This window comes from Vidua chalybeata, chromosome 8, assembly GCF_026979565.1.
Source record: "Vidua chalybeata isolate OUT-0048 chromosome 8, bVidCha1 merged haplotype, whole genome shotgun sequence".
Taxonomy (NCBI): domain Eukaryota; kingdom Metazoa; phylum Chordata; class Aves; order Passeriformes; family Viduidae; genus Vidua; species Vidua chalybeata.
In genome coordinates, this window is record NC_071537.1 from 10,350,591 (window position 1) to 10,365,225 (window position 14,635).

General features: G+C 44.6%; 1 protein-coding gene across 2 annotated transcripts in view; it reads right to left on the bottom strand.

Moving 5' to 3' along the window:
* The window catches only part of ADD3 (adducin 3), a 91,860-nt gene extending 83,442 nt beyond the window's left edge, over positions 1 to 8,418 (bottom strand). The window contains exon 1 of one of the 2 annotated variants that reach the window (XM_053949163.1): positions 8,331 to 8,418. The gene's annotated coding sequence lies outside the window, so the exon portion shown is untranslated. The remainder of the gene's footprint in view (positions 1 to 8,330) is intronic. The other variant, XM_053949165.1, reaches the window with a different exon arrangement.
* Between the last annotated feature and the right edge of the window lie 6,217 nt (positions 8,419 to 14,635).

A 14,635-nucleotide genomic window follows, 5' to 3' on the forward strand; every position in this document is an offset into this window, starting at 1 on the left:
CACACAATATCTGTTACTATATATTTGCAGCATGTTTGATAGTAGCCAGACACTCGTATTACATGGTATACCTCAAGCTATTTTCTCTTGTTAAAGGCTAGCCTAGGCTATAAATAAACTTTTATTCTTACTCTCACCATTAGCCAATTCTTTTTAATCAACATTGCACATGCATTAGTTTTAGGCAATATACTAACTAATATTAATATGAAAGGAAGTGATGCATGTGGGAGTTTTTTGTTTTAATTTTTAAATATTTTTCCCATAAAGGGGAGAATTTCAACCCTTTTCAACAAGGAAACTGATCATTTTTCCAGTGAAGAGACAGGATCTCCTAAGACAAGTATTGGGACAATAAGACCAATATACATGATCTGTGTCGTGGGTTCCTGTGAAACATTCACAGACCCAACCTCAGTGACAAGTGCCACACAGCACTCGAGCTCCTTGGAAAGCGTTGCCCATGCACACATTGCTCTGCTGATACACATGGCCTAGGCTGCCTGTTCCTCCAGCTCTAGGAAAGGACCAGGCAGATGAAGCTGCTGGCACTGGAAGCACTGGACGAGCCTGGGCTCCTGGGGCCCTGCCTGCGGAGCAGAGCGCTCCTGCCTCCTCTCTCCTGTTCTGTGTGTTTGTCAAATCTCTCCTCAGACAGAAATCTCCACATCTAAGCAAAGATTCCCCATAGGAATGGGGAATTCCCCAAAGGACTGGATGGAAATGTTGACCAGCCTTGCTGGATGACACCTCTCTGGTACAGAAGAAATAACCACACTTAACAGCCTCCATCAGCCACTTTGGGTCCATCGCCTGAGAGACAGTGCCTTGATTCAGGCAATTGGAAACTTTCAGGATTAAGATACTTTGAAGGACACAGGATCCCACCAGGCAATACATTAAGTGCCACTTGATTTGATTAGAAGCACTGACATGCGATAAAACACTCATGTTAGGAATGGTGAGGAAAAAGACCACTTTCTGCTGACCAGACAGCAAAAGTTTCCATTTTGAATGATGTGGTGCTTGAGAAGAACTAAGCAGTCTTTGAAATCCAGCCCTTAACCAGGAGCTGTCTTAGGACATGTTAAAACGAGGGGCACGGATCTTTAAAAACATCTAAGTTTAAGCAAACACACACAAAGAGCATAATGTATATGCAACAGCCCTTTAAAGAGGAAGCAGTATTTCAGTTTCTCCCCGAGTTCTTGGCTCACAGGAAAACATCTGATGTAATAAGGGAACCAACCCAATCTGCCCCCCTGCCACCTCAGGGCAAATTATCCAGGCACCTATAAAAAAAACTTCCTGATGCTTTACAGCTTGAATATTTTATATAGTTAAACTGAGTTGTCTTGAGTTCACATACTTTATGTTATTTGATATGTTTTAACTAGGAAGCTACCTGGATTCATTTCAAGATTTTTTTTTTTTAACTAACCTGTTTTTGAGCACAGACTCTCTCATGCTAGCACTACACAGATGTATTCAATCTCTCTGCATGCTGCAGAAGTATTTAAACAAAGTTTGAAACAGAGTAAAAAAATGGAGGGGGGAACCTGACTGCCAGAGCACTTGGTTTGGTTTCTGCTTTTGTGTTGGATTCATTTATTTATTTTGAAACACCATACATTCAATGTATTTCCAAATTCTTCTGCATTTTTTTTTCCTGCTCCATACCATACCCATAATTTTGATCAAGTTGATAAGGAACAAAACAAACACCTAAAGAGGGCTTTGCTGGTTACAGACATACTTGGTTTTACACAACATTGTACTAGCCATTATTAAAACATGCATCAAAAGTCCTTTTTTCTTCTTGAGATGCTCAGGATTAAATCTTTGCAATAAAAATATTTATGAAATTTTGACTGAGCGATCTACTTTGGACAGTTTGTCTTAGAAGATGGAGTTTTTTGTTCCAAATCATGCACACACAGAGGTATCTGCCAAGCTCTCCAACTGTGTCACTCCAGTCCTTAAGCCATTTAACACAGAACATGCACGTGTCCTTTGAATGCCAAGTCAGCTACGTGTCAAAGACAAACAGCTCTGCACAGCCAACCCATTCCAATCAGCACATCAGTAAGAAATCTCATTTGTATTCAGCATTATGCCCACTGATGGGAATGGGAAAAAAAAAATAACACATACCCACAAATGCTTTTACAACCTCAGTAACTTTAGGAATAAGAAAGTTACACAGACTTTGGCCTGAAAATACACAGTTTGCTCTAGGGGGGAACAGCTTCTATTTAGTGGGTGAATTAAAGACCATGAACATCTTTGCCTTCTGTCCTGATGGCTGGCTCCAAAAACATCTGAGTTACCAGAAGCATTTTGCCTTTGCCTATATGTTTAGACATATTTCGGCATTTAAAGACATTTGCAATTGAAATTGTACAGATTAACTGTGAACACTATGAAGACAATTATCCCTTAACCAGGTGTTTAGTGCAAAGCTTCATCTGCAATCAAGATCTGAAACAGGATGATGGGCTTGTTGTGGGTACTATCACAATTTAAACACAGTAACAAAAATATATATTGAACTAGGTATTCGTTTATTTTTGCAGTAATGGTGTATCAGGAGAGCTACATGGGCTAATGTGGCATAGGAATGCCAGGTATTATTTTCATATACAAGTTCTTATACTCTAAATCTCAGCACCTTCAAAGAACTGTAGTGAATACAGCTGAAAACAATCATTCGAGAACACTTGATCTGACTTGCCACAGGGTATACCTTCAAATACAGTTTGTATGTTCCAAAACCAAAATTTTAGGTTAGGTTTTGGTGGTTTACAATACACAGCAAATAAGGTATGTTGCCTGGTGTGTAGCAATAATTTAAATAATATTGAAAGGCAGCTTGCTTAAATTGTGTTTTACTCCTGTTTTAGCATTGACCAGGAGCCTGGAGAAATTGTTACACAATTCATTAACACTCCTAAAAATGGTTGTGTATCTGAGTCAGGAAAAAACAAAGGTACTTATGAGGTCAGTACTTTTGAGTTATTGTATTCAGTTCTAGACAGAGCTGGATGCACTGCCTAGTATTGTCCACTGTTTATGTCCCAAAATTCTATTTTCAGTTTCACCTAATTTTTCATGTTAGGCTGAAGGTTGCCTCCGCTAAGTGTCTGCTAGATCTGAAGCATCTGAGCCAAAACACTTCTCTCTTACTGACAACAGGGCTCCTAAGTGTACTTTCCAATGCCGTAATTTAATTTTTAAATTGAGGATATTTTCTTTGGAAAGCACTATCCAGCTTTCAAACACTTGACTTTGTGGCCTTAGTGATGCTCTTTATAAATACAGAGGTTTTTTGTATATACATCCATAAAGACTAAAACATCATATGGGTTGTTAAGACAGTACTGGGATACTGGATTATATGAAATGACTTACATTAATACCAGCAATCTCTCTGAACCCAGCCGATTTATAATTTACATAGCTCTAGAAACTATTTATTTGAATCACACAGACAACTTCAGTACCAAACTGCTCCCACAGTATTCTGCCAAGACTTCTAGAGCTGTCCAAAAAAAAAAAAAAAAAAAACAAAAGAAAAGCTGGTCTACATTTGTAGGAGGGAAGAGGGGTAATATAATATATATTTACAATTATATTTCTCCTTCCTTGTTTTGACAGTATTGAATAGTTAAGCAAGCTTTACCCATTAAGTAAGCTTTCCTATTTTGCACTCTATTTACCATCAGAACACATGCAGGTGTCCTTCCAGGGTTGACATTTACTGTGCATTTGCAAACAGAATATGCAGGTCCACCTGGCCTCTAACCTAGGCTGCGTTTAGTGTAATAGCAATGGATGATATACAGAGGGATACTTGTTTTCTACAAGAAAAAAAAAGTCAAACAAAACAATGAAATTGCCATATAATTTAACACTTGTACATATGCATTAATATTAAAAAAAAAAAAAAAAAAAAAGCTTGAGATCAGTTATTACAGGTATAGATGAAGACAACAAGCAGAGACTTTCAAAGCAGTTCAATGAATTCTCTTTGGCCAACACAGCAGAGTTCAGCTCTTGGCTGAAATGCTGCCAGTAACACCAGGTACTCGTTCAGGGCAGCGCAGCAACAATGGGAACAGCAGTAAACTGCTGTCAACTCCGTGCTGCTCAGAACTGCCACGTACTTCAGCTGGAGAAGTAACTTCAGGAGATTCCAACCACAAGGGAGAGGGGATTTACCAGCTGTTAGCTGCTGTGGGTCAAGAAAACACAAGGTGAAATGCTACAAAAGCAAGCCCCAGCTCTCACACCAGCCTGTGATTTACGGGTCTTCACCTCAGCTGCTGACTCACATGAAAACTGCCTCCTGCTTTGATGTCACTTGGATTTTAACAGCTACACAATACAAGGCAAGAAAAGAGTTTCTTCCTAGCCAAGACCACAACAGTTTAAGAGATGAGAACAATGAATGAAGCTATTAGAATATTTCCCCAATTAGCACTTTGTAACAGCTGATTGCATCCTTGTCAAGCGGAATTGACATTACTACCATAAGACACAAACTATGTTTAATATGCTCCCAGAGTCCTAAATAAACAGATACCTACATCACATTCACAGACTGCAAAGATCCAGGGGCAATAAAACACCGGGAGCCATCACCCTCCCACTGAGGTCTGATGCTCTCAAGCCTTCTCCCACTATCCAGCTTTTCAATGAATCTGTAGAAAATTTCAAGTTTTCAGTAGTCAGCATTTTCCAGTTTACTCTACAGTTTTGAACTGCCATCCCTCTTCCACCAGCCCAGATTACGAGCATGCCATACCTGAACATACTTTCTTATCTAACCAATTAAAATTTGTTTCTCTTAACTAATAATCTGTATCACAAATTATCTGCAAAAAAGCCATGTACTTGCTAGGATATCTTTAAATGAAATCCCTCAAAATCCCATTTGTGATGATGTACAATGACATGTGTTATCTTGAATACAGAAAAGAAACAAAAGTGTTTTCCCATGTGTCAAGTGACTCAGAGTTAGTATAGAAGCAGAGTAGACTCTGTGGGCAAATAGAACTAATATTAACACACAATGAGTAAGTTACTGCTTGTTCCCTAAGGGTCAAGTAGTTTTTATTCATCTTCATCTGCCAGAAAAACACTACACAAAAGACAACTAACCCCCAAGAATCCTACCAGAAGCCACACCACCATCTCTCATATGGCAACAGGCATTTCAAAACATTGCTTGAAGAAAAGCCTGTGATGTAAGGGGAAGCAATGCTATTAAAAAATATAGATTGCATTCTTCTAAGTCAATACCAAAACAATGATGACCAACTCGGTTTTTGAAGCAGCAGTAGTATGAAAATGCAAAATTGATTTACAGGGGAAATAATAGCCAGAGGTTACTATGGCTGCTAAAGTTACAGGACATTTTTTTAAGAAACTAAAATTCATATCCAGTTTAAAAAGTGCTAGCAGAAAGGCAATTTTATGCACCATCTCAAAGTGAAGCAAGTTATTCCCCTAAGTTAAAATTGTTTTTTTTTTTTAAGCATTATCATTCCAGCACCATCCACAGCGGAGCAAGGAGAGCGCTGCAGTTTTAAGTGGCAACGATGATTTTAACAAGGGAAGAACCAGCAGCCTTTTGCTTTCTTTCAGTTCAGTTCTTGATCCGTGAAACATTCCCTTACAAAAGGAAACAAACTAATGACGGCCTTTCTTAAAACAGTTTTCATTTCTCATCTCTTATGTGTTAATTTCTCACGATTTTCACTCTTACATGCTAATTTCTCATGATTTTCACAGCAAATAGAGTGTTATGTCAGGTCATTTGGCCTCTAACAAGTGGAGCTGAACAAAAGCAGGCAACCCCTGCGTGCAATGTCACCTCTAACATCACATGCAACAGGGACCGTTCCAGCACAGCTACACTGAGCCCAGCTGGGCTCAGCCAGCCCTGTCCAACAGCTCATTTCATAACCAGCAAAGGGTCACCACAAGGGCTGCAGTACACCTTGCTGGCCAAGGCAGTGAAACTGCCCCGTTCCCCCAGATCACTCCAGTCCAACCACCCTGCAAGCACTGCAAAGCCTGGGGTGTCAGAGGCATCACCTGGACCTTCTGTTTGGGTTAGATGATTGTGGGGTACATGACAGCTTGAAAGCACCACCCTAAAATCACCTTTCCCTTAAATAATGTCAGCTGCCTCAATCCTCAGGCAAGAGTCAAGGATAATGACTGATTTAACCAAGAGACCATTAAATCCCCAGATATCCTAAAGAATAGCAGCACTCCATCTATTGGTCAGGAATTAAGGATGTGCTTAATCATCATCATCATCGTGCACTAACCTCTATCATTAAACACTCAACGCCTAAGCAGCCCACTCCTTCCTGCCTGGGACTTCACATTCTTCCAGCAAAAATTAAACTCAAGTAATAATATCTTCTGAGAAATAATACAACTAACAGTAAACACAGTTGTCAGTAACATGACAACATCTAAAGTTAAAACTAGCATACTCTATTAGTTACACAATTATCATTTTGTTTCATTGAGAAATACATGCACTTCTTATTCAAATCAGCATTGAGGAGCTTGTCTAATAACAGCCAAAGAGCTCATGCTGTTCCCTGGGTGGACGCTTTCTTTCCCTGCAAGTACTGGATGCCACCAAGGAGGTTCATACAATTTGTTCACACACGGTTTCCAGCCAGCAGTGACCGGGTGTGCAGTCCTGAGAGCTCCCTGGTGCAAGGCAAACCCTGGCAGGGAGGCAAAAGGGAGACTTTCACAGCAGAACTGCTGTCAAATCAGACACGTGCAGAACCTGCCCTGTCTTGCACCGCTCCCCCCAAAAGCCACCACCATCCCTTCCCAGCAGATCACACACAGCCATACTTCTGCCACACCTGTACTTCAGCCATCAGCAACCGGACCAGAAGGTAAGCGAGACAGCCTGAAGCTGCCCCAGGCACACCAAAGCGCTCTTTGAAAGGCTGAGGTTACATTTGTCAGCTTCATTCCTTTGGTACCAAAGCTCATTTATGCAGCAACTTCTCCCACACAATTCAGCAATTCCATACATTCATGCTTTTATAACCCTTGGCCATTCATTTTTTGGCCCAGATATTCATTGCCATTGATTTTATCTATTTGTTTTTTTAAACTTAACTCCTCCACATAGTGGAACTACGCAGATGAGGCACATGCCTACACATTTTCTCTCCACTAGGTATCACATCACTACCCTCCAGACACGAGTCCAGGACATGTGAATGAAAAACAGCAGATTCAGGCTCAACCTGCCGGTAACATGATGCTGAGACAGAAAGAGAGGTAACCCACCTCCACGACCGCGTTGTTGCTTTTGAGGCATGCTCTACCCTCCTTACAGAGCCACTCCAAGGCTTCCCTGCCAAAATCCCATCGTTCAGCCATGCAGACACTGCCTGCCCTGAAGTCTGCAGTGAACACTGACTGATAACTCCGCTCTGAATTCCTAAATAAGCTTTTTAATGCGAGATGAAAACTGACCAACACCGAGGAACAAACTCCCAAAAGGCCCATCGTAAATCCTAATTTCTGGAGCCTAAAGTTCAGGGCAGCAATCTTGAACTTCCTCCTCCCTAAGACAAGCACAGAATGGAGATAATTCCAAACTGCGAACAGAGCAGGGGGCTGGGTGCCACAGCGAGCCCGCAGCAGCAGCAGCGGCGCTGGGCTGATGCTGGTCACGCCGGTGGGTCCGCGCTGCCGTGACCGGAATGCCTGAGCCTGCACCGGGAAGCGCAATCCCGGGCTCTCCGCACCGCGATCCACGGCGAAGGTGGAGCTGCGCGCCACTATAAAAACCCCAAATAATGTAGATTTTAAGAAGTTTTCCCGAGACGCGTAGGGAGTCCGGAGCCTTGCGGCGGAGCAAGGACAGTCCGTAGTAACAGCAAGCACTCCCAAGGTTTTATTTGATTAGCGGAGTTTCGGAGCGAAGGCGCATTATTTAAAGCCCCGTCCTCCTCCTCAGCCGAGCGGCGAGGCAGAACGACAGCACTGCAGCATCTCCCCCGGCGGAGAGCTGGCGTAGACCCGCGGGCAAGTTCCCCCTCGGCCCCGCGGTGCCCCCGCACGGCCCCATCCCGCCGCCGGCCGCGGCCCCGCGCTCCCCCCGCAGCCCCGGGGCGGCCGCGGCAACGCGCGGAGCGCTCGGGGCCTCGGGCCGCCGCCGCCCCCCCTTCCCCGACCGCGGCTCCGGGGCGGCCACGGCCCCGCGTTCGGCGGGAAGGGAGATCCCCGCTCCCCCGCCGTCCCCCTGCCGGTGCCCGCAGCCCGGGCAGCGTTACCTCAGCGGGCCCGCGCCTTTGTGCTGCAGTCCATCCCCGCGCCCGGCGGCGGGAGCGCCAGCACCACCGCGGGAGCGGGCGGGGAAAGGGGCGGCGCACTATGTGGCAGGAAGGGACACCTGGGCTCCTCCTCCCGCGCCTGCCCGGGCGCCGTGGATCACTATCTGGCAGCGCGCGGGGGCTCGCCCGCTGCCCTTCCCCGGCCGCCCCTCGGCCGAGCTGGAATTACGGCCGCCTTCCCTCGCCCTTCCACGGCTTCCCACTTGGCCGAGGGGCGGCGGCACCGCCAGTGTCCTCCGCCCCGGCTGCCCTCCATTGTTGTCCCCCGCCCCGCGCCCCTGCTGTACCTGCAGTGCGGGGCTGGAGCATCGATCCCCGAGGGGCCGTGACGCTGGAGAGGGACTTCGCGGTGGCCAGCGCACGGCTGGGGCGGCGAGGGGATACAGGGAGGTGTATGCGGGAAAAATGAAAAAAGAGCCCACGCCCCCAAAACAAACAACAACAACAACAAAACCCTGGGTTGGAAGAGAAATTTTGAGAAATTTTAACAGTTGTTGGGGCTGAAAGGCGGCAGACGGCTTCTCCAGATGGCTCGTGCTGCTCAGGAGAAAGCTCTTTTGCCGGGAGCAGCCCTGGCTAAAAAAAGCTGCACAAAATTCTAAAGTCATCTTGGCAAACACTGTCCTTTCTTTCTCTTTCTTTTTTTTTTTTTTTTTTTGTTTTCTCCCTGTTTTTTGTCTTGGCTTTCTGTAGTTGTTCCGCTTTGCGGCTGAAATCATCCCTGTTCTTGGTTCCCCACCCAAAGTTACTTGGTTTCTCGGTTTCAGGGCTGGTTTTGTTACATCTGAGCGGCTCTGACCAAACGTTTGTAGCCACAGAAGCACTGGGTGATAGTTCTCCTTTTTATGCAAAAAAAAACCAAAACAAAACAAAAAACCAAAACAGAACAAACAAACAAAAAAAGACCCCTTCTGTATTTTAATTATGTTTTTTTTTTATTTCTAAGACACAGAGGTCCTCAAGTTCAACAAGTCCTCATGATCCAGGCAAGGAGTGAATTACAAGCAGGATCAAGTAGAAACTTTGTAAAATATGCTTGAAAGTCTTAGGAGGTCCCTTTGAAATCAGCACTGCTGCTTACAGGTGTAAAATTACACATTAACTCCATGTAGGTTCGGGGCTACATTTTAATTCTGGGTACTGCTCGCTTCTAAAGAGCCCCTCGAGGACTGTGGTCATGGGGAAAGCAGCAGGGCTGGAGCAGGGTAGGATGAAGACCCTGTGTGCCAGGACCCTCTTCTGATGGAGTCACCAGAGAGGCTCCAGCCTGGCCGGCTGCTGCCACCACATCAGTGTAGGAGCTACAGGACCATCACCGAAAAGTGAGCAAGGGCCTTTGGGAGCTAGAGAGGTCCTTGGAGAAAAAAGTGCCCAAGGCACCAAACTGTCCAGCCATGGGGTGTCTGATTTGAATACAGAGAGGGTGCAGAACACGTTTGAACTTTGCAAATGTGTTCCCAGCTCAGGCTCCACCTGACCACACCAGCGCCACGGGAACCTGCAGGTACCGGCCACTAATAAGGGGATGAGGTGGCACAGCATCTGTTATTTAATACAGGACTTTTAACTATCTGGTGGCTGTTGGAAATTAAAACTTACCTTGGGCACAGGAAGAATATATAACTACGTGCAGAGTGTGCTATGAAGGTTGGAGCAATTGGCTTTCTCCAATTTGCCTATTAATTCAGTTTAACACTCATGGAATTAATAGGGCTGCTCCATTTATGTTCATCCCCTAATTTTTATTTCCTTTTGGAAAAAAATTTATAGCTGTATCATGTTTTAAAAAACCTTGAGCCTGAAGAGGCCAAGAAATTACAAACTTTAGGTGTGGTTTTGAAAGTGAGGGTGATACTGGAATGAAATTGGTGGATCGGGATTTGCCTTGAATTCTGAGCTCTGGCCCAGACAACTGCTTACTAGAGAGGGTGCTGGCACATGAGTGAGTGAACTGGGCGCACACAAAAAGCTGGAAACCAGAAGAGACTTGTTAACCATTAGAGCAATCAAATACTGCCTTTTCCAAGGGGGGTATTTGGAATGGAAAATCTCACTGCTTTTGAGTTGTAGTTTATTAAAGTAATTATACAACGCATTGTCTGCAGCAGCAGGGGACAGACTTGATGTCTCAGGAGTGCTAAGGTGCTGCATGACATTGATCACACACCCTGATATTTGAATTTCAGAGGCAGCAGTTGCTTATCCCAGCAGATGCCTTTCAGGTTTATTGTAGGGTGAGTTTTCTTCTCCTGGGCATGTAGATGAGTTCTACTTTAGTCTTGGAAGGATTATGAAGCTGACAAGTACTGATGATTCAGGCTATAAATGGATTACAAGCATGATCAAGGAGAAACTTTTCTGCATGGAAGAGACTTCTCCTATTAGTTCTGGAGCTTTTGTTCCCTCCTTCAAAACAGCTGCCAGGTGCTTCTGGAGAGTCAGTGGCGTGGGCCATTCTTAGTTAGGCAGATCTCTGTGCTGCAGCTCTTGCAGGTGATGCAGCAAATGGAGACCTCTGCCTGTGGACTCCTGCGGTGTCTGGGGGCTGCTGTGCAGACATCCTTCTGTGGAGTGGGACAGGTAACATCTAGAGCAGGGAGAACACATGATAGGCAGGACTGTTCTTTTGGGGTTGGACTGTATCTTAGCATTAAAACCCCCCTTAACAAGTGAAACCAAACACACAGCAAGCTGCAACAACAATTTTTGGAGAGTGACCCCTCAGACACACACCCGCCTTTGTTACTCTCTCTGGACTTCACACTGTTTCTCTCTGCCACATCAAGGAAACCCTCTCCGTGTACATTTCTTGCTAAATGCGTTTTAAATAATCCACACAAGAAGTAAAGTGTTTCCTTTTTGGGAACCCAGTGTGGCAGAAATGTTTTGCCACTCTTTGCCACTTTACATGGTAGGGCAGCCTTTTCACCCTCCATGAAGCCACGTGTCTAATCAGTGGACCTAGCTGAGCTACTCATTAGAAACTTGGCCAAACCACAAACATTTGTTTCCTTGCTTTATGCCAAACTCAGAGAAAGGACGAGGGAGTGGCACGGAGCTCATGTTAATGAGTTCTTCATTCCCCACAGAGAGATAATCAGAGCACTGCTCAGAGATTCATCAACTTTTTTTTTTTTTTTATTAGCACTTTCATGACCTACATGTTTGGGTTTTTTTTGAGAAGTTACTTCAGCTAAGAGCTAGATAATTCCTCATGCAGCTGTGGTTTAGGAAGCAGCTCAGGGGACACACATGCCAAATTACTTTAGCTCTAGTTAAAAAAAAATATAAATATACCACAAGGTTTCCTGGGTGCCTCCCTTTTCAATCAAGGGCATTATGTCCTCAATCCATCTCTTCTGGGTCACGTGTGGGGGGTTGGTTTCTTTTTCAATCTTTGCAGCTTCATGAGCTGTACAGCAAAATGCCAAACACTGGTGGTACTGCATGTTCCCCACAGACAAAGGGCTGTAACAGCTCCCTGACCCCGGTCACTCCGGGAGGGAGGCTCCCTTGGGACCAGCACAGATCCCACAGAGCCCAGCGGGCTGCCTGAGGAACAAAGCTGCTAAATGCTGAGAGCTGGAACCTTTTCCATGTTGCTGCAGGGTGAACCTCTAACCAAGGGATTCTGCAGTGCCTGCTGAGGAATCTCTGGCCCTGCACATGTGGTGGGAACTCACTGCAATCATCTACACATTACAGTGAAAGCCAATGGCAACAAAAAAGTCTCACAAGCTTGGCAGAGGCTGCTCAGAAATTACCCAAGGTTTGGTATTTGCAGCTTTCCTCATGTAAAGAACTGCTTATAGTGACAGTCAATAATGGCAGCTGCTCAGGGGTCCCTTTGGTTTAAAATCGAAGAGCTGCTGGCCTTTTGCTGTCACTCAGGAGGGCCATTGGATGGAAAATATTGCAAAATCTCTTCCCATGCCTCCCCTGCTCCCCAGTGACCAGATTTCCTTCTGGTCTTCTGGAGAGAGCTGTGAGAATATATACATTAAAGACAGGGATGTAGTCAAATACTGCAGGATAACCGGGGTTATGAGAGTGTTATAAAGGGATACGATTTACTTTTTCCTGAATCAAACCCCAAGTGTTTCCTGTCAGACCTCGGTACAATGGGATACAAATGTACAGTCCATTACGTTCACATTTCCTCCAAACTGCTGTCTCTTTCCTTGAACACAGAGTACAGGAAAGGATCCTTTCTGCCCCCACTCATGTCTCTCAACTGACTTTATCTCATTTGAAAAGGGAATTGAGACATTTAGCATGCACTGTCTTCAGTAGGTTGCCTCCCTCCTAATGTCTGTGGCCTGAGGATGAGAGAGGTTGTAAACATGGAGGAATGCCTTTGATATCAAAGAGAGCTTCACTGGAGTAACATCAGCATGAATGAATGCAAAATGAGGTCCATGGGGAATAAAATGCTAAGCCTGGGGAGAAAAAAAATCAAGATTCACAGCACTAGTCCAGAAGAACAGTAGCTCATACCATATAAGAACCCCCCCCCATAGTTCTCATTTCCTCCTTATCCCTTCAGGACAGGAAAGAACATCCTGCTCTTCTAATATGAACAAAATAAAAGTTATTTTTGGAAGGAAAAACTCATGTTCAGAGCACATTTTTAAAAAGACATTGCTAATCTGTGATTCTGATGATGCATTTGGAGCACAGCACATCCCTTTGCATCAAGAAACTCACATTTATTGGCTCAGCACCATCTACACTCAGGTTTGTGTTGGTTGAACAACAAGGTAGGGATTCTTTGTCAGCCCATTAACGGTGACTTGAACCTCAAGTGCCTTCTCTGACATGGGTGTGCTGTCACCAGACACACACCAGCTGGGAAGCCCAGGGCAACTGCCTGGGGAAGAGGAGCGTGGAAGTGTGGGAGCATTAAGGTCATGGGCTGGTGGATGTGCATGTTGACTCAGTGAGTCTGAAAAAGGTTCTGTGGAACTACTCTGGAGTTCTGCTTTCTTCTTCATTACCCCAAGACAAATTGAACATAGGACAAAGATAGAGTCATCCCCTATCCTCAGTGGTGAGGTATCTTTGCAGGCTGTGCTTTTTGTGCTATCTCAGGACCCACAGAGGGCCGTCCGGTGTAATTTCCTGGACAAATGTTTTGGAGTTTAGACATCAAGTCAAATTCAGAGCTGTTTGGGCCAACTGTTGCTTTTCATATTTGATGGATCGCTTGAAAGGACAGCATGGCAATGAAATCAGCCTCAGATTTGTTAATATGCATAAAAATATTAATTCATGAATAATGTTTTATTTTGGATTTTGATAAGTAACTGTCACTCCCAAAGCTCTTTAGGAGGCAAGTAAAATAGAAGAATGTGTATTAGTGCAGTATCTAACAATAAGAATAAACAAATTGTAGAGAAGTTAATAATTTACCAATTCAAGATTAACAAACACCTAATGTACTATAAAAAGAGTTCCACTTTCCCTTTAAAAACCATTCATAGAGTGTAAGATTTTAGCTCCTCTCAGTGTAAAGGGCCCCAAATACCTAAGCAGACTCTTGGGAATGACTTCATCTGTAGTTTCTGAGTGTATTCCCAGGGATGTGTAATGCTAGGAATGGCTGGATCAAAAGTTGGGGCTTGCTGTCCCAGCACAGCAGGGTTCCCCAAATTGCAGCGCCGGGCCAGCAGTGCCTACAGAGAGCTCCTGGCACCCGCCTGCAGCACGCCAGAGCGTGCTCAGGGCAGTGTCCTTCTGTCACTGCAGCCATTGGAGCAGGCTGAAAAAAACCATCCCAAGATACTCCTATGAAGTCAGTGGATTACTCACATACTTAAAGCATGGATTTCCCTGGTGGGATAAATTGTGTTCAGTGGTTATCATTCAAAAGGATGTGAGATTGCTGTTGCTGACTGTCTCCATTTGTTCTCAGACAGGAAGTGGAGAAGGGCAGTGGGACCAATGATCAGGTCTGTGCAAACAGACACTGGAAACTCAAAACAAATCAGTCACAGAAGTATGTGGAGAGAGAGAAAAGAAAAAAAAAAACCCTTTGCTTCTCTTTGCCTAGCAAATCCTGGTAATTCTTCAGAATGTGTACTAACCAGTTCCAAGTCTGTCTCTTACCCTGTGATGATTTACCCTAAATTGCAAAGCCTGTGGTTTTAACTGGGATATCTGAACTCTCTGGGACTCCACAGGGGAAAGATAAATGAATCTACAGAGCAGACTTCAGTGTCACAGCTGAGGGAGATAAGGAAACT